The sequence below is a fragment of the Coregonus lavaretus genome (assembly GCF_964263955.1).
Source record: "Coregonus lavaretus genome assembly, contig: HAP1_SCAFFOLD_630, whole genome shotgun sequence".
NCBI classification, from domain to species: Eukaryota; Metazoa; Chordata; class Actinopteri; order Salmoniformes; family Salmonidae; genus Coregonus; species Coregonus lavaretus.
In genome coordinates this window covers 10,187-32,597 of record NW_028162597.1, presented here as the reverse complement: position 1 = coordinate 32,597, position 22,411 = coordinate 10,187, and the positions used below count along the sequence as shown (strand labels likewise).

The 22,411-nt window shown below is 45.5% G+C and overlaps 1 pseudogene across 1 annotated transcript in view; it reads left to right on the top strand.

Annotated features, from left to right (window-relative positions):
- LOC311119107 overlaps window positions 1–22,005 on the top strand; it is a 152,271-nt pseudogene extending 130,266 nt beyond the window's left edge. Inside the window, exon 4 of the transcript in view lies at window positions 20,698–22,005. The product of the transcript in view is annotated as an uncharacterized misc_RNA (transcript). The remainder of the gene's footprint in view (window positions 1–20,697) is intronic.
- The last annotated feature ends 406 nt before the right edge of the window (window positions 22,006–22,411 follow it).

Below are 22,411 nucleotides of genomic sequence, written 5' to 3'. Positions count from 1 at the left end.
TCCTTGTCATCTATCGCCCTCCAGGTTCCCTTGGAGAGATCATCAATGAGCTTGACGCCTTGATAAGTTCCTTTCCTGAGGATGGCTCACCCTTCACAGTTTTGGGGGATTTCAACCTCCCCACGTCTACATTTGACTCATTTCTCTCTGCCTCCTTCTTTCCACTCCTCTCCTCTTTTGACCTCACCCTCTCACCATCCCCCCCCCCACTCACAAGGCAGGCAATACGCTTGACTTCATCTTTACTAGATGTTGCTCTTCTACTAATCTCACTGCAACTCCCCTCCATGTCTCCGACCACTACTTTGTATCCTTTTCTCTCTCGCTCTCCTCCAACACTACTCACTCTGCCCCTACACAGATGGTAACGCGCCGCCGCAACCTTCGCTCTCTCTCTCCCACTACTCTCTCCTCTTCCATCCTATCATCTCTTCCCTCTGCTCAATCGTTCTCCCTCCAATCTCCTGATTCTGCCTCCTCAACCCTCCTCTCCTCCCTTTCTGCATCCTTTGACTCCCTGTGTCCCCTATCCTCCCGGCCGGCTCGGTCCTCCCCTCCAGCTCTGTGGCTTGATGACTCATTGCGAGCTCACAGAACAGAGCTCCGGGCAGCTGAGCGGAAATGGAAGAAAACTAAACTCCCTGCCGACCTGGCATCTTTTCACTCCCTCCTCTCTACATTTTCTTCATCTGTTTCTGCTGCTAAGGCCACTTTCTACCACTCTAAATTTCAAGCATCTGCCTCTAACCCTAGGAAGCTCTTTGCCACATTCTCCTCACTGCTGAATCCCCCCCCCCCCCCCTCCTCCCTCTCTGTGGATGACTTTGTCAACCACTTTGAAAAGAAGGTTGACGACATCCGATCCTCGTTTGTTAAGTCTAATGACACTGCTGGTCCTGCTCACACTGCCCTACCCTATGCTTTGACTTCTTTCTCCCCTCTCTCTCCAGATAAAATCTTGCGACTAGTGACTGCAGGCCGCCCAACAACCTGCCCGCTTGACCCCATCCCCTCCTCTCTTCTCCAGACCATCTCCGGTGACCTTCTCCCCTACCTCACCTCGCTGATCAACTCATCCTTGACCGCTGGCCATGTCCCTTCCGTCAATAAGAGAGCGAGAGTTGCACCCCTTCTCAAAAACCAACACTCGATCCCACTGATGTCAACAACTACAGACCAGTATCCCTTCTTTCTTTTCTTTCCAAAACTATTGAGCGTGCCGTCTTTAGCCAACTCTCTTGCTATCTCTCTCAGAATGACCTTCTTGATCCAAACCAGTCAGGTTTCAGGACTGGTCATTCAACTGAGACTGCTCTTCTCTGTGTCACGGAGGCTCTCCGCACTGCTAAAGCTAACTCTCTCTCCTCTGCTCTTGTCCTTCTAGACCTGTCTGCTGCCTTTGATACAGTGAACCATCAGATCCTCCTCTCCACCCTCTCCGAGCTGGGCATCTCCGGCGCGGCTCACTCCTGGATTGCGTCCTACCTGACCGGTCGCTCCTACCAAGTGGCGTGGCGAGAAGCTGTCTCCGCACCACGTGCTCTCACCACTGGTGTCCCCCAGGGCTCAGTTCTAGGCCCTCTCCTTTTCTCCCTATAAACCAAGTCACTTGGCTCTGTCATAGCCTCACATGGCCTCTCCTATCATTGCTATGCTGACGATACACAACTAATCTTCTCCTTTCCCCCTTCTGATAACCAGGTGGCGAATCGCATCTCTGCATGTCTGGCCGACATATCAGTATGGATGACGGATCACCACCTCAAGCTGAACCCTGGCAAGACGGAGCTGCTCTTCCTCCCGGGGAAGGACTGCCCGTTCCATGATCTCGCCATCACGGTTGACAACTCCGTTGTGTCCTCCTCCCAGAGTGCGAAGAGCCTTGGCGTGACCCTGGACAACACCCTGTCGTTCTCCGCTAACATCAAGGCGGTGACCCGATCCTGCAGGTTCATGCTCTACAACATTCGGAGAGTACGACCCTGCCTTACACAGGAAGCGGCACAGGTCCTAATCCAGGCACTTGTCATCTCCCGTCTGGATTACTGCAACTCGCTGTTGGCTGGGCTCCCTGCCTGTGCCATTAAACCCCTACAACTCATCCAGAATGCCGCAGCCCGTCTGGTGTTCAACCTTCCCAAGTTCTCTCACGTCACCCCCCTCCTCTGCACACTCCACTGGCTTCCAGTTGAAGCTCGCATCCGTTACAAGACCATGGTGCTTGCCTATGGAGCAGTGAGGGGAACGGCACCTCCGTACCTTCAGGCTCTGATCAGTCCCTACACCCAGGCGAGGGCATTGCGTTCATCCACCTCTGGCCTGCTGGCTCCCCTTCCTCTGCGGAAGCATAGTTCCCGCTCAGCCCAGTCAAAGCTGTTCGCTGCTCTGGCACCCCAATGGTGGAACAAGCTTCCTCACGACGCCAGGACAGCGGAGTCACTCACCACCTTCCGGAGACATTTGAAACCCCACCTCTTTAAGGAACACCTGGGATAGGATAAAGTAATCCTTCTACCCCCCCACCCCCCCCCCCAAAAAAAAACAAAAAAAAAAACAAATTGTATAATTGTAAAGTGGTTATCCCACTGGCTATAGGGTGAATGCACCAATTTGTAGTCGCTCTGGATAAGAGCGTCTGCTAAATGACGTAAATGTGCCCTTGAGCAAGGCACTTAACCCTAATTGCTCCTGTAAGTCGCTCTGGATAAGAGCGTCTGCTAAATGACTAAAATGTAAAAATGTAAATGTAAATGTAAAAAAATGCCATAACTGCAGGTGGCAGTAAATCGCCAACCTTGGCTTTATACCTGTTCAAACACACTCTAGGTGGCAGTGTGCACCCTTTCAGTTTGTTTGCCAACTCATAGAAGCAGTAGAAGAAGAAAATGACAATGGACTACTTCAAAATGGAGATGGCCTCAATGGCGCTGCCTGTGCTCTTGCAGACACCATAATGGGACAGATACAATGATGCGATGTCTATCGAAGTCTATGGTTATGGAGACTAATCCCATATGAGATTGTTAGGTCACGGTCATTCCCTTTCGTGTTGTCATCGTGGCAAGCAGAGGGTGATGCTGACGCCCCTATCCAACAGGCAGGGAACAGCTCCTGAGTGAAGGCACAGTGGAAGGCATGCAGCCGCGTGGGAGTGGTGGGAGTGGCCAGCCATCGTTTCCCGGCACCCATTGTGCCAGGCGCTCAACTGGCACTCATCCAGCTGGAGGCTCCAGGGAAGATCGTTCATTCCCACCATACACTGTTTCCCCTTTTCCTTCCTGGGGATGCCCTCGTAGGTCACCTGGGGGAGAGATGTAGGGGTCAAAGATTATGGTGGGAAGAGGCACCCGTAGGTTCTCCCTGGAGAGGAGCAGGTGACCGTTGACCGTGCGAGGGTCAAAGGTCAGGGTACAGCGGTCTGAGGAGGAGGAGGAGGGGGAAGGGAGCAGGGGAGAAGACATTTAGGTGTACAGCTTATTAGTCTAAATTAGCTCTAAAACAACGGATAGGTGATAGATCATTCAGGTTACTAATTATATAGCCCAGAATAGTTGTTATTATTTACAGTTACTGTGTTAATATCTATGAGAGTTTTATGTTAAAGTAAGGAACAACCACATACATTCACTGAGGCCCTGCTTTCTGGCTAGGTGTCATGGAGCAGCAGGACTGGGGACCACAGCCAGGATGGTGTGCTTATCCTGGGGAGAACCTAGTGAAGGGGATGGGGAAGAGGAGAGAGATTGGGCGAGAAATACAGAGACATATATTTTAACAGATTGGAGATGACTATACATAAAAATAAAATCCTTCATACAGTGAGGTTAGGTGAGGTTAGGTTACCTTGCTTGTCCTGCCCCACAGCTGTAGACACAGCCTTCTCCAGGTCCTCAGACACTAGCTTGGAGATCCGTTACAGGATGTCTGTCACCCCGCTGAGCCTGTCCTGCAGGTTAGGGGTCACATCCACTTGAATGTCCTTCATATGACGAATCTCCACCAGCCAAGTCTCCTACAGAGCAAATGAGGAAAATATGATATATGGTTAGTAACAATACAATATGAAAATTTGATCCCAAAGCTACTAACAGCTAACATATATATTTATGTATGTGATCTATGTAAATAAAGGAATATAACACAGGTGTAAAACTGTGAAGGACCATATGGTGGAGGCCTACCCATTTCCCAGGATCATAATAAAAAGTGGATTTGGGTACAGTGTTTATTTCCCCCGAAAATCTTTGAAGATTATACCTAAAATAATTAGGCCTACTTCTTTCTACTGCTGATCTGAGACCAGAAGGGTAAAACATAGCAGATATAAATGCAATATATAGAGTAGAAAAGATTGCCTGCCCTCCAAAGAAACATCTGTTCTACATGGTCTATTTCTATCTGAATGTTTCAACTCAATCAAGCATGTTAATTGATCGTTAAGTCATGTTTGTCTGGTAAACGGTCATTAGTGGCCTATATAAGCCTCATACAGGCCACGGGATGACATTACTTGTTGATAATAAAGACTATTCTCATAATCATGGGAGGTGTGAGAGAATTTCTGCTCTTTGTGCTGACTGTGGGGGTCTTCAAAGGTTGGTTCACTAATGTTTTATTTGGATTGAAGGGTTTTGTTTGGGAAACATGTTGAACTTTGTAAGTTGGAGATTCAAATTTGACTGTCTGTTTCTTCCACGTTGGTCATCTTTTTTGTTCACTGCTATTAAATATATGTAGCTATTTTGTGTCAACTCAACTTCTGTCAACTCTTTCTCCTCAGTTTCTTGTTCCCCTGTTGGCAAGTCCCAGAAACAAGATCAAGTCTCTCTGCAGAGGAGACTTGGAGGTAAGCGTTTCTTCCCCTATGTTATCCCATCCCTTCTAGCAATGTTCTTTGCTGCTGTGTTTTAAACTAATTCAACACCGTAGAGTAACCCAGTCTAAATAACAAATGTTTAGAATCTTTTTTTAAACCAGAAGTTATCAAACCCTTTGCTGTTGATTTTGAAAATTTGCTTGTGTACCTGAACCTACGTTTTTCAGAGCTGTCATCAAATGACGTCTCCATTGCACATGCTCCGATCCATAGGGTCTGATGCTAAAGAAGCCAGAAAATGTTAGGCCTGCAACATTCGTTTAGAACTACGTCGGGTTCAGTGGGGTGCAATGTTGCTGAACATTCAAATGGCAATTTGGCCTAGACCGTGTAGAACACCCAACTGTTCCTCTTCTCTTTTTCTCTAGAGTATTTGGAGACAAATGAAGTAGCATCCCAAGACTCTCCAAACTATGGTAGCTCTCTGGCAAACGATGACCTGGCCTCTGCTGAGAAGATGAGACGCTGGTCTGATGACTATGGAAACTCTCCTACTGCCACAACCGCTTCAGAAGCCACAACTGGCACGTCCGACGACGCCGCTTCAGAAGCCACAACTGGCACGTCCGACGACGCCGCTTCAGAAGCCACAACTGGCACGTCCGACGACGCCGCTTCAGAAGCCACAACTGGCACGTCCGACGACGCCGCTTCAGAAGCCACAACTGGCACGTCCGACGACGCCGCTTCAGAAGCCACAACTGGCACGTCCGACGACGCCGCTTCAGAAGCCACAACTGGCACGTCCGACGACGCCGCTTCAGAAGCCACAACTGGCACGTCCGACGACGCCGCTTCAGAAGCCACAACTGGCACGTCCGACGACGCCGCTTCAGAAGCCACAACTGGCACGTCCGACGACGCCGCTTCAGAAGCCACAACTGGCACGTCCGACGACGCCGCTTCAGAAGCCACAACTGGCACGTCCGACGACGCCGCTTCAGAAGCCACAACTGGCACGTCCGACGACGCCGCTTCAGAAGCCACAACTGGCACGTCCGACGACGCCGCTTCAGAAGCCACAACTGGCACGTCCGACGACGCCGCTTCAGAAGCCACAACTGGCACGTCCGACGACGCCGCTTCAGAAGCCACAACTGGCACGTCCGACGACGCCGCTTCAGAAGCCACAACTGGCACGTCCGACGACGCCGCTTCAGAAGCCACAACTGGCACGTCCGACGACGCCGCTTCAGAAGCCACAACTGGCACGTCCGACGACGCCGCTTCAGAAGCCACAACTGGCACGTCCGACGACGCCGCTTCAGAAGCCACAACTGGCACGTCCGACGACGCCGCTTCAGAAGCCACAACTGGCACGTCCGACGACGCCGCTTCAGAAGCCACAACTGGCACGTCCGACGACGCCGCTTCAGAAGCCACAACTGGCACGTCCGACGACGCCGCTTCAGAAGCCACAACTGGCACGTCCGACGACGCCGCTTCAGAAGCCACAACTGGCACGTCCGACGACGCCGCTTCAGAAGCCACAACTGGCACGTCCGACGACGCCGCTTCAGAAGCCACAACCGGCACGTCCGATGACGCCACAACTGGCTACTGAAGCCACGAGAACTACTGATTGTGGGTAATTTATACTCTTGCACAAGTGGGGACGAGTCTGTAGACCAAGCGCCTTCTGTTACTGACCATGCCATTGAGGAACAGCTCACCTCTGCATCTGAGACCCCGTTGACCACAAACCTGGATATCTGAAGTGGGACGTACATGGGTACTCTAGTCCAGGTTGTGTGTAACTGCGTTTGTGTGTTTTGCCTCAATTAAACAGTAACTTTAATACTTGTGTCCTTAGTTTTGTTTTGGAGAGTGTCTACTAGTCTTGAGTCTACGGACAATTGGTTTCCTACTCGTGAATTCTTACATGTAACACCAGCTCTCATATCATTAGCCAATCGTTTTGGGGGTTGGTCTGCATATGCCAGTAAAAATCCAAACTTTTAGGTTAAAGGCAATGTTAACCTGTCTTAGCTGGCAGGCTGCGATCTGGTCCTAGCTCTCCCAGAGTTGCTTGTAGCGCCTAGGGTTTGTGCGTCGTAGCCTACCGTTTTTAGTCGCCATGAATTCAAAGTGCATGTACACGCAACCTTGAAATACAGTAACAAAATTGACTCCAACTTTTGAGCTACCGGTAGGCCTACCTGCTTTAATACAAAAGGTCTGTGGCAAAGCTTCACTCATTTATGCCAACGAGGCCGACTGCAAATCCGACCTGAATTGAGCCTGTTTTGAAGCAACACGTTAAAACGGGTATGGCCTATGCAAATGATTTTGTTTGCTACATGGAATCAGTCAGTGTCAATTACTTAGTTTCTGACCAAGTGTTTTTCCTGTTGAAAAATAATGCGAGAACTGTATTTTGTATTGAATAAAAGTAATAATGGCAGTTTATTTACTTTGAATATATAGTCTGTTTGTGTAGTCCAAAGTCTCACGTTTCATTTATGCTGTGACTTCAGAGATGATCATTTACTTTATTGCTAGAAAACAGATGCAGTAAGTAGGCCTCATAAGATTTTATGTAAAATATAGCCTACCTTAGAATGGCATATTAAATGCGGGTTTAGATTCACGGGCAATTGATCAACTGCGGCGCTATCCATTGTTGAATCTCCGCTTAACTGTTTGATTATTGGAGATTCCGATTAGTTTGTAGCTCAGCTGGTAGAGCACGGCGCTTGTAACGCGTGCTCTACCAGGGTAGTGGGTTCGATCCCCGGGACCACCCATACACAAAAAATGTATGCACGCATGACTAAGTCGCTTTGGATAAAAGCGTTTGCTAAATGGCATATTATTATTATTATTATTATAGTTTCCTCTGACAAAATCATAACAATAAGTGAAGTATAAACAGCCACAACCTTCCCAAATTCCCTCAATAGCCAGGTGCAAGGGGAGAGAAAAGGACCAAAATGCATCTTTCAAAGGTAGGCTAAAAATATTAATTTGTACTGTATTAACCTCATATTTGACCCGTCGGCCATCAGTGCTTCATAGGCCTGTTAAAACTAGGCTACATCAATGAAATGGTGTGGTGACTTTGAGGGAACATTGTTGATTAAATTGCAACAAATACATAAAGAACACTTTAGATTGTGCATATTTCTCCATTTAGAGTGGTATAATCATGTCAGATTTTATTTAATGGTATTATATGCTTTTAAATAGCACTTTCGGTTTGAACGGGAATACCGGGAAGCCCGAGAATTTATTGCAATTTCCTCAGGAAGGAAAATTGGTAGATTCTCTGGAAAATATATGGCCAATGAGGCCTATGCCTACCCTCCTCCCCCAGCCAATGGGATGAACTCCGCGGGACCCCCACCCGAGTACTCCTACCAGGTACGGACGAGACATGGAGACAACTGTTCCTTTAATGTTTGACGAGGAATAAAATACCCAAGAATAAAGCTATATACAAGGAGTACCAGTTCCAGATCAGTGTGCAGGGTTACAAGGTATTTGAGGTAGATATTTGTACCCATTAGCTCTTCCTGGGGTCCAACAAAATTAATTTTTAAAACATTACAATACATTCATTACAGAATTTACAACATAAAGTGTGCCCCCTCAGGCCCATAATCCACTATCACATATCTCCAACACAAAATCCATGTGTACGTGTGTGTATAGAACGTATGTTATCATGTGTGTGTATGCATGTGTCTGTGCCTATGTTTGTGTTGCTTCACAATCCCGCTGTTCCATAAGGTGTATTTTTAGAAATGTTTTAAATTTGATTCTACTGCTTGCATCAGTTACCTGATGTGGAATAGAGTTCCATGTAGTCATTGCTCTATGTAGTCCTGTGTGCCTCCCATAGTCTGTTCTGGACTTGGGGACTGTGAAGAGACCTCTGGTGGCAAGGTTGATAGATGTAGCTTTTAAATTCGCTCTGGCTATCTACTCCGATTTCAGAGAACTCTCGTCTGAGTGTGCCAGAGCGCATAATAACTGACGAAATTACGAACGCTCAACACCCATGGAATATGGCCGGTGTCAGTAGACATTTGCAAAAAAGCGTAAATTGTTGCCAGCAGCACAGTTGCAGTCACCAACGCTCTGGAAAACATAAAAACATCCTAACCAGCTCTACTAGGGCGAGTAAAATGGTCAGAGTGAGCTGTTCTCTCATTTGTGTCTGGAAGTAGCTAGCAAGCTAGCCAGTTAGCTTGACTGTTGTTGTTAGGACAGGACGCTTGGATCATACCTTAAAGAGATGGGTGGGGCTAAAGCTGAACGATGCTGAATGGGTGTAGACAAAGAAGAGGTCTCCATAAGGTGTACAAAACATTCAAAGGCAATTTTCTCATAAGTTAGGTTACAAGTTTACCAATTTTCAACGCAGAATTAATTTCTAATTTTTCCTCAACTGTAGTGTATGATACACAATTTTCTAGCTCTGAGTCTCTACTTTTATCCAATGTAAAAAACACAATTTCAAATTTTGCTACAAAATATTTTTTTTATCAACTTTCATTTTGAGCTACTACAATGAGTTTCAACCATATTTGTTTTTCAGATTTTCTAACACCTGTCAATGTTGGTAGGGGAAGGGGTGTGTTGGGGTTATCTATTCCTTTCCCAACTGGTAGTCCTAGTGTGTGTGGTGATGTCAATGGTAGTGAAATTGCAGGGGAAGTTCCTTTAGTCAGTGGGGACAATGCAGCTTCTCATTGTCATCATGCAGTCAACTCACCTAGGCCCCAGGTTGTTAGCACCTCCACTCCTAACCCCAATGACGATGCAGTGCTAATAGGCCAGATGAGTATCATAGTCCAACAGATAGGACAGCAGCTAGCTGATAGCATTATCATGCACTTCAGTTCTAGTAGCCCAACAGGAGCTACAGCCACTAGCCAAAGTGAACCAAGACACAGACCTGACCCTACAGTTAGCCAAGTTCTAGACTTCTCCCAAGTCCAAGTAGTTGCCCAAAGAAAAGTCAAAGAACCACCTTCCTTTAGAGGGGAGAGATAAGACACAATTACATTTGATGAATGGGAAGAGGCCATGATAAACTTTATTAAAAAGGGACACATGAAAATAGAGGAACAGGCCTGAGAGATTCTCATCCATCTCAAGGGAAGAGCAGAAGATGTAGTCTCAATCGGAATCAGGAATAGTGGCATTCTAGCTAACCCAGATGCCATCTATAGTCTCCTCAGGAAGCATTTCAGCTGCAGTCAATACCAGTGGAGGCTCTTCAGAGGAAGAAGGGGAGGGCCATCCTCCTCAGTGAATTTCATGAAAATTAAAATGGTAAAACATTAAAAAAGTGATCCTTTTTACATAAAAATATGCTAAATATAATCACATCACCAAATAACTGATTAAAACACAGTATTTTGCAAAGGTCTACAGTAGCCTCAACAGCACTATGTAGGGTAGCACCATGGTGAAGCCGGAGGACAGCTAGCTTCCGTCCTCCACTGGGTACATTGACAAAACCTAGGAGGCTAATAGTTCTCACCCCCTTCCGTAGAGTTACACAGTTATTATGACAAATTCCGAAGGACGTCCTCCAGCCTATCAAAGCTCCTGCAGCATGAACTAACATGTTGTTCATCCAATCAAAGGATCAGAGAATTAATCTAGTACTAAAAGCATAAACTACAGCTAGCGAGCACTGCAGTATATAAAATGTGGTGAGTAGTTGACTCAAAGAGAGAGAAAGAGAATAGTTGAAAAGTTTTGAACAAAATAATTTCTTCCAAAATGAAGGAGAAACGAGAGAAATAGCGAGAGAGAGATTTCATCATTTCTTTTTCACTTTCACTTACTTAGCTAGGAAATGCAGCTTGCTAGTTTAGCATACTGAAACACCCTGCTCAAACAGAGGGATGCTATGTTAGCTAGGTGGCTATGACTTTCCAACACAACACTGGAACTCTTCCAAGTCAAGATAAGCTTTTGGTATTACTAATTTATTGCCACTGGGGTCCGCCGGTGTAACTGCTTACTGACTGTACACTAATGTTACTGCATGATTGTAGCGTGTTTACTAATGTGTTAGTTCTATTAGCTATGCTGACTATGACGTTACTTATGGGGACAACAATGTAGGCTGGGTTTACCGGTTTGGCTTGGAAAGGTTTCTTCGCCTGGTCACATACAGCTGATGTGTTGTGCATTGAATTCCACAAGCGAAGGGAAGAGAAGGAATACAACGTGTCTGTTATGAAAGTGAACTCTGTTTACGTGTTTCAGGGGTGTATTCATTCCGCCGATTCTGTTGAAAATGGTTTCATAAACGGAAGCAAATGGAACAAAACAGGGATAAACATACATGAATTTGTCCAATAGAAACTCTAGTTTGCAACTGTTGGACTACTAATGATTACACCCTATATCAGCTAGATGCAGGCAAGAGTGTGTAAGGCGGTATTGAATGTCACTCTCTGTCACCTCAAATTTGTCTCTCGACATGTGCAGAGACGTGTTGGTAGAAGTGAGGTAGAACGGTTGTACTGTAAGTCTCTCCGCGTTAAAGTCTATGCCCACTAGAAACGCTGCCTCTGGGTGTGCGGTTTATTGTTTGTTTATCACCTGTCAAAGTTGCGTCAATTCAAATCTGGCATTAGGAACAAAAGAGGTCAACACGACTTCTAAGATATACTAGTTATTTTAATTAATGCAAAAACCTTCAATGGTAAATATGATGTTTCGTATATACGGGCTCCTTGAAATACCTCGCAGGGCACTTCAGAGAACTAAATCTATTGTTTTAGATTCTTCCTCAAATACTCTTACAGAGAGAGAGTTTCCCACCTCTCTGCTGGCCAATCAGAGTAGACGCTTGAGCGTGGTTTAGACTTACTCAGCCAATCCGTTGGCGCACTGGCTGTTCCCCGCCTCTTAGCGCATCCCTGTTTCCAGGCATACGTTTATCATAACAACCTGTCATAATGAGAAGTGCCAGCTCCCCTAGACACCATTTCTACGTCCAAGGAAGGTTCACAGATCACAAAGAACCAGTATAGTCTAGTATTTGGAGACACAAATCCTTATCTCATTTTACCCCCTAAAACAGCTCTTCACATCAATCACAGCTTGCCAGGTGACACAACCTACATCAGCACAGTCCAGAATGCATTCTTTCTAAGTTAGTCATCCCATCAATTAGGAGAATAATAAATCCCCCATACACCCCATACAGTTTGTTGAGTGCCAAAGTTGTGTTGGCTTGGTAGATAAAAAGGTCTGCAGCTTACCATAAGCATTGTAGATTAGGTGAGCAAAATCTTGAGATTTACTTCACACTGGAAGCAGCGCACCAGTTGTTAATGGAGAGGCACACTCCTCCCCCTTTGGACTTTCCCGAGGCTGCCTACATCCGATCGTGCCATTGCATGGAGAAACCACTGAGTTCCATGTTCATAGATTGAGTCAGCCAAGTTTCTGCAAGGCATATAATATTGCAGCTTTTCAAGTCTCTCTGAAAGGAGACTCTCGAACGAAGCTCATCCATTTTATTCCTGATTGACTGGATATTTGCCAATGAAACGAAGGGGAGTGCCAGTCGATTTTCTCTTCATCTCAGTCTTAAGAAGACGCCAGCCCGACTAACATGTCTACGCCTGCAGCGTTTCTTTATAGCCCATGAAACAAAATAATAGTGTCCGGTGTGAACAAGAGAAAAGCTGGGTAAGAGTTGATGTCGGATTTGTAGTCGAAATCGAGGTTAGTAACTGTCGATCTGACTTCCACAAGTGCTTAGCGGTCATATGTGACAATAGTATGTACTTTCTGTAAGATGTCAGCCTTCTCAGTCTGCGCCATCTCTCTTTCTCTAACTCACTCTTGTAAAGTTCCTTCAGTAGTGATAGTTTAATTAGCATGATGTGAGTGATCCCATATTGCCAAAGTATTAAATAAGAGCACAATTAATTCATTGACAATTGATTAACATAGACATAAATATCATACCCACCAAAAAATGCTAAACTCCCCTGTTATTGGTAATGGTGAGACATTAGCATGTTTCAGGGGTATGATTGTTGTGTCTCTTTAACTTTCTTGCTCTTTATTATTCATGATTCATTCATGATTGTGTTCAGAAACAAGTTATATTTTTATTTACTATAAAATGGACTCCAAAATGACACAATACATTATTTACATATATTTCTATTGGACACAACATAATCCAAAACACAACCAAAACGAACTGCAAATGCAGCCAACAAGATTGTAGTCACAAGCAATGTTCCCTCTGAGCGAGCGCGTGTTTGATCGCGCAGTAGCCAGAGACTGCCTCATGCAGATCTCAGAAGAAATATCAGCCCTCAGAGAGAAGCACAAGATTGAACTACACTCAACAAGTTTTTCATGTTAGTTAACACTTCCAACATTTTTCCTTTACTGTGGCAATTGTGATCGAATCAACGCAATATTAGCCACTTTCAATGCAACATACTGAAACAAAACAAACTACTCAAGAGATTTTGTTGTAGGCAGAATGCATGGGAGTAGGATTCTATTGCACATGACTCAGCCCGTACTCTACACAGATGTGGGTATAACCAATCAGAGCTGCAGTAGGCCTGTATGCAAATAGACTATTGCCACATATGGATCTGTGCCATTTACTTTGAACTGGACTGTGTTTACAGCTCTGGTCGTGAGTAGATGTGCTTGTTTTGAGTTCAAAGCAAGAGCTGCATGTAGCCACGTGTGCACATTTTGTTCATATCCTTTGCTAGTTATTGTGTTATTAGCCCAGTTATAGGTAATTTCTAGTCAACAATGGGGGAGGTGTTGCTTCCTACAAGAGCACAACATGTGTGCATTTCTAGACATCTTTGAAAAGAGAGTCAGGTAAAGAGCTTTTTTTGTCTTAGTGTTATATTTTCAGACAGGCTTGAATAAACTAACAAGCCAATAGGCAGAGTGTAGCATAATTTGCCTGATTCTCTGTAGTAATGGTATGGGAATAATAATGCATTTTATTTTGTAAAGTGGTATCTTCCATCAAACAACACAACAAAATGTTCAGTCACCTCCTTGTCTGAAGGACAAGTCGATAAACAGGTTAACCTCTTAAGGATCGGACCCTTTTTTTCAATTTCCTCCTAAAATGACACACCCACATCTAACTGCCTGTAGCTCAAGACCTGAAGCAAGGATACGCATATTCTTGATACAATTTAAAAGGAAATACTTTGAAGTCTGTGGAAATGTGAAATTAATGTAGGGGAATTTAACACATTAGATCTGGTAAAAGATAATACAAACAAAAAAACATGCATTTTCTATTCTTTTTTTGTTCCATCATTTTTGAAATGCAAGAGAAAGACCACAATATAATATTGCAGTTTAGGCGCAATTTAGATTTTGCCCATTTTGGCCACACAGCAGTGTGTTTGCAAAGTTTCTGATTGATCCAGTGAAGCAGTGCAATACTGGACTATTTTGTATCAAGTCTGCCCAAATGTGCCGAATTGGTCAATTGATGCATTTTCAAGTACATAACTATAGAGAACATACAAAAATGATATGGTAATACAAAATGTACGTTTACACGCTCCCAGGAATGTCATACATGATGGATCACTAGTGTCACGCCCTGGCTCTGGGACTCTGTTATGTTGAGCCAGGGTGTGTGGTTTCTATGTGTTTTGTGTGCTAGGGTTATTAACTAGTTCTTTTGTTTCTATGTTGGCCGGTGTGGTTCTCAATCAGAGGCAATGTGTATCAGCTGTTGCTTGTTGTCTCTGATTGGGAACCATACTTAGGCAGCCTGTTTTCCACAATGTGTTGTGGGATCTTGTTCCGTATGGTTTGTATTGTAACCAAGGACTTCACGTTTCGTATCGTTTGTTGTTTTGTTCGTGTGATCATTCAAATTAAAAGTATGTTCGCATTCCACGCTGCGCCTTGGTCCTCTGTGTATGACGATCGTGACAACTAGCTTATACATTAACTTTCACACATCTAGATGGCCTGGCGGGGTGGGTGTGGAGCCAGAGACAGCAGGTAGCTTAGTGGTTAAGAGCGTTGTGCCAGTAACCGAAAGGTCGCTGGTTCTAATCCCTGAGCCGACTAGGTGAAAAATCTGTCGATGTGCCCTTGAGCAAGGCACTTAACCCTAATTGCTCCTGTAAGTCGCTCTGGATAAGAGCGTCTGCTAAATGACTAATTATTATTTATTATTACAGCAGGGGTTCAAACTGTAGAACCCAGTTCCTACATTTGAATATAAAAATTGATTTTATCAAACAAAACTATGCTACATTTTATCTCTGAGACCCTTAGGATGACAAAACAGAGCAAGATTACTGAATGTAAGTACATTATTTACCTTCAGAGGTGAATTGATCAAACCAGTTGCCGTGATACATTTGTTGTGCACTCTCCTCAAACAATAACATGGTATTCTTTCACTGTAATAGCTACTGTAAATTGGACAGTGCAGTTAGATTAACAGGAATTTAAGCTTTCTGCCCATATGATAGATGTCTATGTCCTGGAAAGTTTGCTGATTCTTACAACAGTCATGCTAATCACATTAGCGCACGTTAATTCAACCGTCCCGTATACGGGACACCGATCTCATAGAGGTTAATGTCAAGCCCTGCATGTTTTTTTCAAAAGTCTCATGGAATGTAGGCCTACATTGAACACCACACATTGGCTGCTTCTGTAGGCTGAATGATTGAACAGCTATTTCCATGTTAAATGTTATGGGATGCATTTTCTCCATTGTTTTTGACAGTAGGCCTACATTATGATCAAATAGCCATAGTAGCCTACTTGGCCACTGTTAAAACAGTAAGTTAAAGCGGGCACAGCCTCAGTGTTCACAGTTAACACTCGTTGGAAGTTGAACAGAATTTTCAAAACGTTCAAGTTTGCGCTCAGCCGACCTGAAATTTGCTCAGTGCTAAAATAGATTAGAGGGAATATTGGTCACAAGCTTGATGTTGTCATTGCGTGCTAGGAATATGGGACCAAATACTAAACTTTTGACACTAAACGTTTGACTACTCACTATAATTGGATTTGTCCAATTAATTATGATACATTCAAATGGGGGGACTAGATACATAAAATGCTTTCATTTCTAAAACAGATATGAATGAAAATACCCTCAAATAAAAAGTGACATTCTGTACTGTCGCCTCACATGAAACACTTGATCTCAGATCCAAAATGCTGGAGTATAGAGACAAATTAAAAGTCTTAGCTTCACTGTCCAAATAAATTAGGGGAATGTATGAAAACATCTTCTCCAGGACAAACCTCCACCCTACTCCCCTGCTGAAGACAAGAAGAGCGCCTGTATCTCAGCTCCCACCCCTCCTTCTCACGGCCTGTACTGGACACTATTATTTGTTTATTTATTATTTGTCTGTACAGGTTTTTAATGTGACGACTTAAATATGAGAGGGTAGCAGTCGATCATATGACCAGGTCTCTGTTGAAAAATAAATATTATTGCAAAGAGACTAGCCTGAATTAACCTTAAAAAACAGTTTTTAAATACATAAGAGTTGGTGAAGTTTGACTTATGGTACGAATCTGAAATGTCACCCTTGTATATAGGGAATATGGTGTAATATGAAACTTGAACTTTGTGTTGATAGGGACCATAATGTCTAGGTAGTATAGAAGCGAATCCCTGATCCTAGTCCAACTAACTATACTGAACAAAAATATGAACGCAACACGTAAAGTGTTGGTCCCATTTTTCATGAGCTGAAACAAAAGATCCCAGAAATGTTCCATACGCACAAAAATATTATTTATCTTAAAATTAGTGCACAAATGTGTTCACATCCCTGTTAGTGAGCATTTCTCCTTTGCCAAGATAATACATCCACCTGACAGGTGTGGCATATCAAGAAGCTGATTAAACAGCATGATCAATACAGAGGTGCACCTTGTGCTGGGGACAATAAAATACCACTCTAAAATGTGCAGTTTTGTCACACAACACAACGCCACAGATTAGATTAGGGCCTAATTTATGTATTTAAATTGACTGATTTCCTTATATGAACTGTAACTCAGTAAAATCTTTTAAATGTTTGCATGTTGCGTTTACAATATGTTTTTGTTCAGTGTACATGGAAAGATTATCTTGGCTATATGCTACTACTGCTACTGCCTGTGTGTGTGTGTGTGTGTGTGTGTGTATAGAGAAGTTGGCCTATTATGTCATGTCCTGAATGTCACTCTTCTGAACATTCTAGAACACACTCACTCACCCACCACATCACATCAAGGAATAAAAAAATAAATAATCCTTGACCAACACTTTACATGTTGCGTTTATATTTTTGTTCAGTGTACATACGGGTCTAAAGAGATAAACTATGTAGTGTTTGACATGAGTTTGAGGGCCTGTTGCATTTTCGCAACCTGGGGTCTCACCAGGTTAAGGATTTTGTTTCTAAAATGCTGACTTGGCTAAATTATCTCACTATGGGAAAAATGGGTGTTGCAGACTACAGTCGGAGAAGGAAAGGTCTCACATACACAGGATAGTTCCGTAATACGCCTAAATGACTTACTTTCCTACATACATCCTAGTACTTTCCCAAACTAACTGATCTTAGAAGTCTCCACGGAGCATAATGGAAGGCCATATTGCTTTCACCCATCCAGGCATCAGTGTCCTAGTATCCAACTGGAACAGGGGCTGGGATTCAATCGAAATAACTAGCTCGCTTCCCTCTATAAATGTAATTACTCCCCTAGACCAAGGTTAGTGACACAAGTATAGACAATATGGTTCTTGCTCTACCTAGCCCATAGAGAATGATAGAGATATCATCTTTATATACACTGAGTATACAAAACATGAAGAACTCTTTCCATGACATAGACTGACCAGGTGAATCCAGGTGAAAGCTATGATCCCTTATTGATGTCACTTGTTAAATCCACTTCAATCAGTGTAGATGAAGGGGAGGAGACAGGTTAAAGAAGGAGTGTTAAGCCTTGAGACAATTGAGACATGGATTGTGTATGTGTATCATTCAGAGAGTGAATGGGCAAGACAAAACATTTAAGTGCCTATGAACGGGGTATGTTATTAGGTGGCAGGCACACTGGTTTGTGTCAAGAACTGTAACACTGCTGGGGTTTCCCGTGTGTATCAAGAATTGTCCACCACCCAAAGGACACCCAGCCAACTTGACACAACTGTGGAAAGCATTGGAGTTAACATGGGCCAGTACCCCTGTAGAGTCCATGCACCGACAAATTTAGGCTTTTCTGAGGGCAAAAGGGGGGATGGGGTGGGACTTCCTATAGGTTAAGGAATGATCACAGAATTCCATCCAGGTCACCACGGGGGATCAGCCAATGAATTATACTCATGAGAAAAAATGCCATAACTGCAGGTGGCAGTAAATCGCCAACCTTGGCTTTATACCTGTTCAAACACACTCTAGGTGGCAGTGTGCACCCTTTCAGTTTGTTTGCCAACTCATAGAAGCAGTAGGAGAAGAAAATGACAATGGACTACTTCAAAATGGAGATGGCCTCAATGGCGCTGCCTGTGCTCTTGCAGACACCATAATGGGACAGATACAATGATGCGATGTCTATCGAAGTCTATGGTTATGGAGACTAATCCAATATGAGATTGTTAGGTCACGGTCATTCCCTTTCGTGTTGTCATCGTGGCAAGCAGAGGGTGATGCTGACGCCCCTATCCAACAGGCAGGGAACAGCTCCTGAGTGAAGGCACAGTGGAAGGCATGCAGCCGCGTGGGAGTGGTGGGAGTGGCCAGCCATCGTTTCCCGGCACCCATTGTGCCAGGCGCTCAACTGGCACTCATCCAGCTGGAGGCTCCAGGGAAGATCGTTCATTCCCACCATACACTGTTTCCCCTTTTCCTTCCTGGGGGAGATATGTAGGGGTCAAAGATTATGGTGGGAAGAGGCACCCGTAGGTTCTCCCTGGAGAGGAGCAGGTGACCGTTGACCGTGCGAGGGTCAAAGGTCAGGGTACAGCGGTCTGAGGAGGAGGAGGAGGGGGAAGGGAGCAGGGGAGAAGACATTTAGGTGTACAGCTTATTAGTCTAAATTAGCTCTAAAACAACGGATAGGTGATAGATCATTCAGGTTACTAATTATATAGCCCAGAATAGTTGTTATTATTTACAGTTACTGTGTTAATATCTATGAGAGTTTTATGTTAAAGTAAGGAACAACCACATACATTCACTGAGGCCCTGCTTTCTGGCTAGGTGTCATGGAGCAGCAGGACTGGGGACCACAGCCAGGATGGTGTGCTTATCCTGGGGAGAACCTAGTGAAGGGGATGGGGAAGAGGAGAGAGATTGGGCGAGAAATACAGAGACATATATTTTAACAGATTGGAGATGACTATACATAAAAATAAAATCCTTCATACAGTGAGGTTAGGTGAGGTTAGGTTACCTTGCTTGTCCTGCTCCACAGCTGTAGACACAGCCTTCTCCAGGTCCTCAGACACTAGCTTGGAGATCCGTTACAGGATGTCTGTCACCCCGCTGAGCCTGTCCTGCAGGTTAGGGGTCACATCCACTTGAATGTCCTTCATATGACGAATCTCCACCAGCCAAGTCTCCTACAGAGCAAATGAGGAAAATATGATATATGGTTAGTAACAATACAATATGAAAATTTGATCCCAAAGCTACTAACAGCTAACATATATATATTTATGTATGTGATCTATGTAAATAAAGGAATATAACACAGGTGTAAAACTGTGAAGGACCATATGGTGGAGGCCTACCCATTTCCCAGGATCATAATAAAAAGTGGATTTGGGTACAGTGTTTATTTCCCCCGAAAATCTTTGAAGATTATACCTAAAATAATTAGGCCTACTTCTTTCTACTGCTGATCTGAGACCAGAAGGGTAAAACATAGCAGATATAAATGCAATATATAGAGTAGAAAAGATTGCCTGCCCTCCAAAGAAACATCTGTTCTACATGGTCTATTTCTATCTGAATGTTTCAACTCAATCAAGCATGTTAATTGATCGTTAAGTCATGTTTGTCTGGTAAACGGTCATTAGTGGCCTATATAAGCCTCATACAGGCCACGGGATGACATTACTTGTTGATAATAAAGACTATTCTCATAATCATGGGAGGTGTGAGAGAATTTCTGCTCTTTGTGCTGACTGTGGGGGTCTTCAAAGGTTGGTTCACTAATGTTTTATTTGGATTGAAGGGTTTTGTTTGGGAAACATGTTGAACTTTGTAAGTTGGAGATTCAAATTTGACTGTCTGTTTCTTCCACGTTGGTCATCTTTTTTGTTCACTGCTATTAAATATATGTAGCTATTTTGTGTCAACTCAACTTCTGTCAACTCTTTCTCCTCAGTTTCTTGTTCCCCTGTTGGCAAGTCCCAGAAACAAGATCAAGTCTCTCTGCAGAGGAGACTTGGAGGTAAGCGTTTCTTCCCCTATGTTATCCCATCCCTTCTAGCAATGTTCTTTGCTGCTGTGTTTTAAACTAATTCAACACCGTAGAGTAACCCAGTCTAAATAACAAATGTTTAGAATCTTTTTTTAAACCAGAAGTTATCCAACCCTTTGCTGTTGATTTTGAAAATTTGCTTGTGTACCTGAACCTACGTTTTTCAGAGCTGTCATCAAATGACGTCTCCATTGCACATGCTCCGATCCATAGTGTCTGATGCTAAAGGAGCCAGAAAATGTTAGGCCTGCAACATTCGTTTAGAACTACGTCGGGTTCAGTGGGGTGCAATGTTGCTGAACATTCAAATGGCAATTTGGCCTAGACCGTGTAGAACACCCAACTGTTCCTCTTCTCTTTTTCTCTAGAGTATTTGGATACAAATGAAGTAGCATCCCAAGACTCTCCAAACTATGGTAGCTCTCTGGCAAACGACGACCTGGCCTCTGCTGAGAAGATGAGACGCTGGTCTGATGACTATGGAAACTCTCCTACTGCCACAACCGCTTCAGAAGCCACAACTGGCACGTCCGACGACGGCGCTTCAGAAGCCACAACTGGCACGTCCGACGACGCCGCTTCAGAAGCCACAACTGGCACGTCCGACGACGCCGCTTCAGAAGCCACAACTGGCACGTCCGACGACGCCGCTTCAGAAGCCACAACTGGCACGTCCGACGACGCCGCTTCAGAAGCCACAACTGGCACGTCCGACGACGCCGCTTCAGAAGCCACAACTGGCACGTCCGACGACGCCGCTTCAGAAGCCACAACTGGCACGTCCGACGACGCCGCTTCAGAAGCCACAACTGGCACGTCCGACGACGCCGCTTCAGAAGCCACAACTGGCACGTCCGACGACGCCGCTTCAGAAGCCACAACTGGCACGTCCGACGACGCCGCTTCAGAAGCCACAACTGGCACGTCCGACGACGCCGCTTCAGAAGCCACAACTGGCACGTCCGACGACGCCGCTTCAGAAGCCACAACTGGCACGTCCGACGACGCCGCTTCAGAAGCCACAACTGGCACGTCCGACGACGCCGCTTCAGAAGCCACAACTGGCACGTCCGACGACGCCGCTTCAGAAGCCACAACTGGCACGTCCGACGACGCCGCTTCAGAAGCCACAACTGGCACGTCCGACGACGCCGCTTCAGAAGCCACAACTGGCACGTCCGACGACGCCGCTTCAGAAGCCACAACTGGCACGTCCGACGACGCCGCTTCAGAAGCCACAACTGGCACGTCCGACGACGCCGCTTCAGAAGCCACAACTGGCACGTCCGACGACGCCGCTTCAGAAGCCACAACTGGCACGTCCGACGACGCCGCTTCAGAAGCCACAACTGGCACGTCCGACGACGCCGCTTCAGAAGCCACAACTGGCACGTCCGACGACGCCGCTTCAGAAGCCACAACTGGCACGTCCGACGACGCCGCTTCAGAAGCCACAACTGGCACGTCCGACGACGCCGCTTCAGAAGCCACAACTGGCACGTCCGACGACGCCGCTTCAGAAGCCACAACTGGCACGTCCGACGACGCCGCTTCAGAAGCCACAACTGGCACGTCCGACGACGCCGCTTCAGAAGCCACAACTGGCACGTCCGACGACGCCGCTTCAGAAGCCACAACTGGCACGTCCGACGACGCCGCTTCAGAAGCCACAACTGGCACGTCCGACGACGCCGCTTCAGAAGCCACAACTGGCACGTCCGACGACGCCGCTTCAGAAGCCACAACTGGCACGTCCGACGACGCCGCTTCAGAAGCCACAACTGGCACGTCCGACGACGCCGCTTCAGAAGCCACAACTGGCACGTCCGACGACGCCGCTTCAGAAGCCACAACTGGCACGTCCGACGACGCCGCTTCAGAAGCCACAACTGGCACGTCCGACGACGCCGCTTCAGAAGCCACAACTGGCACGTCCGACGACGCCGCTTCAGAAGCCACAACTGGCACGTCCGACGACGCCGCTTCAGAAGCCACAACCGGCACGTCCGACGACGCCGCTTCAGAAGCCACAACCGGCACGTCCGACGACGCCGCTTCAGAAGCCACAACCGGCACGTCCGA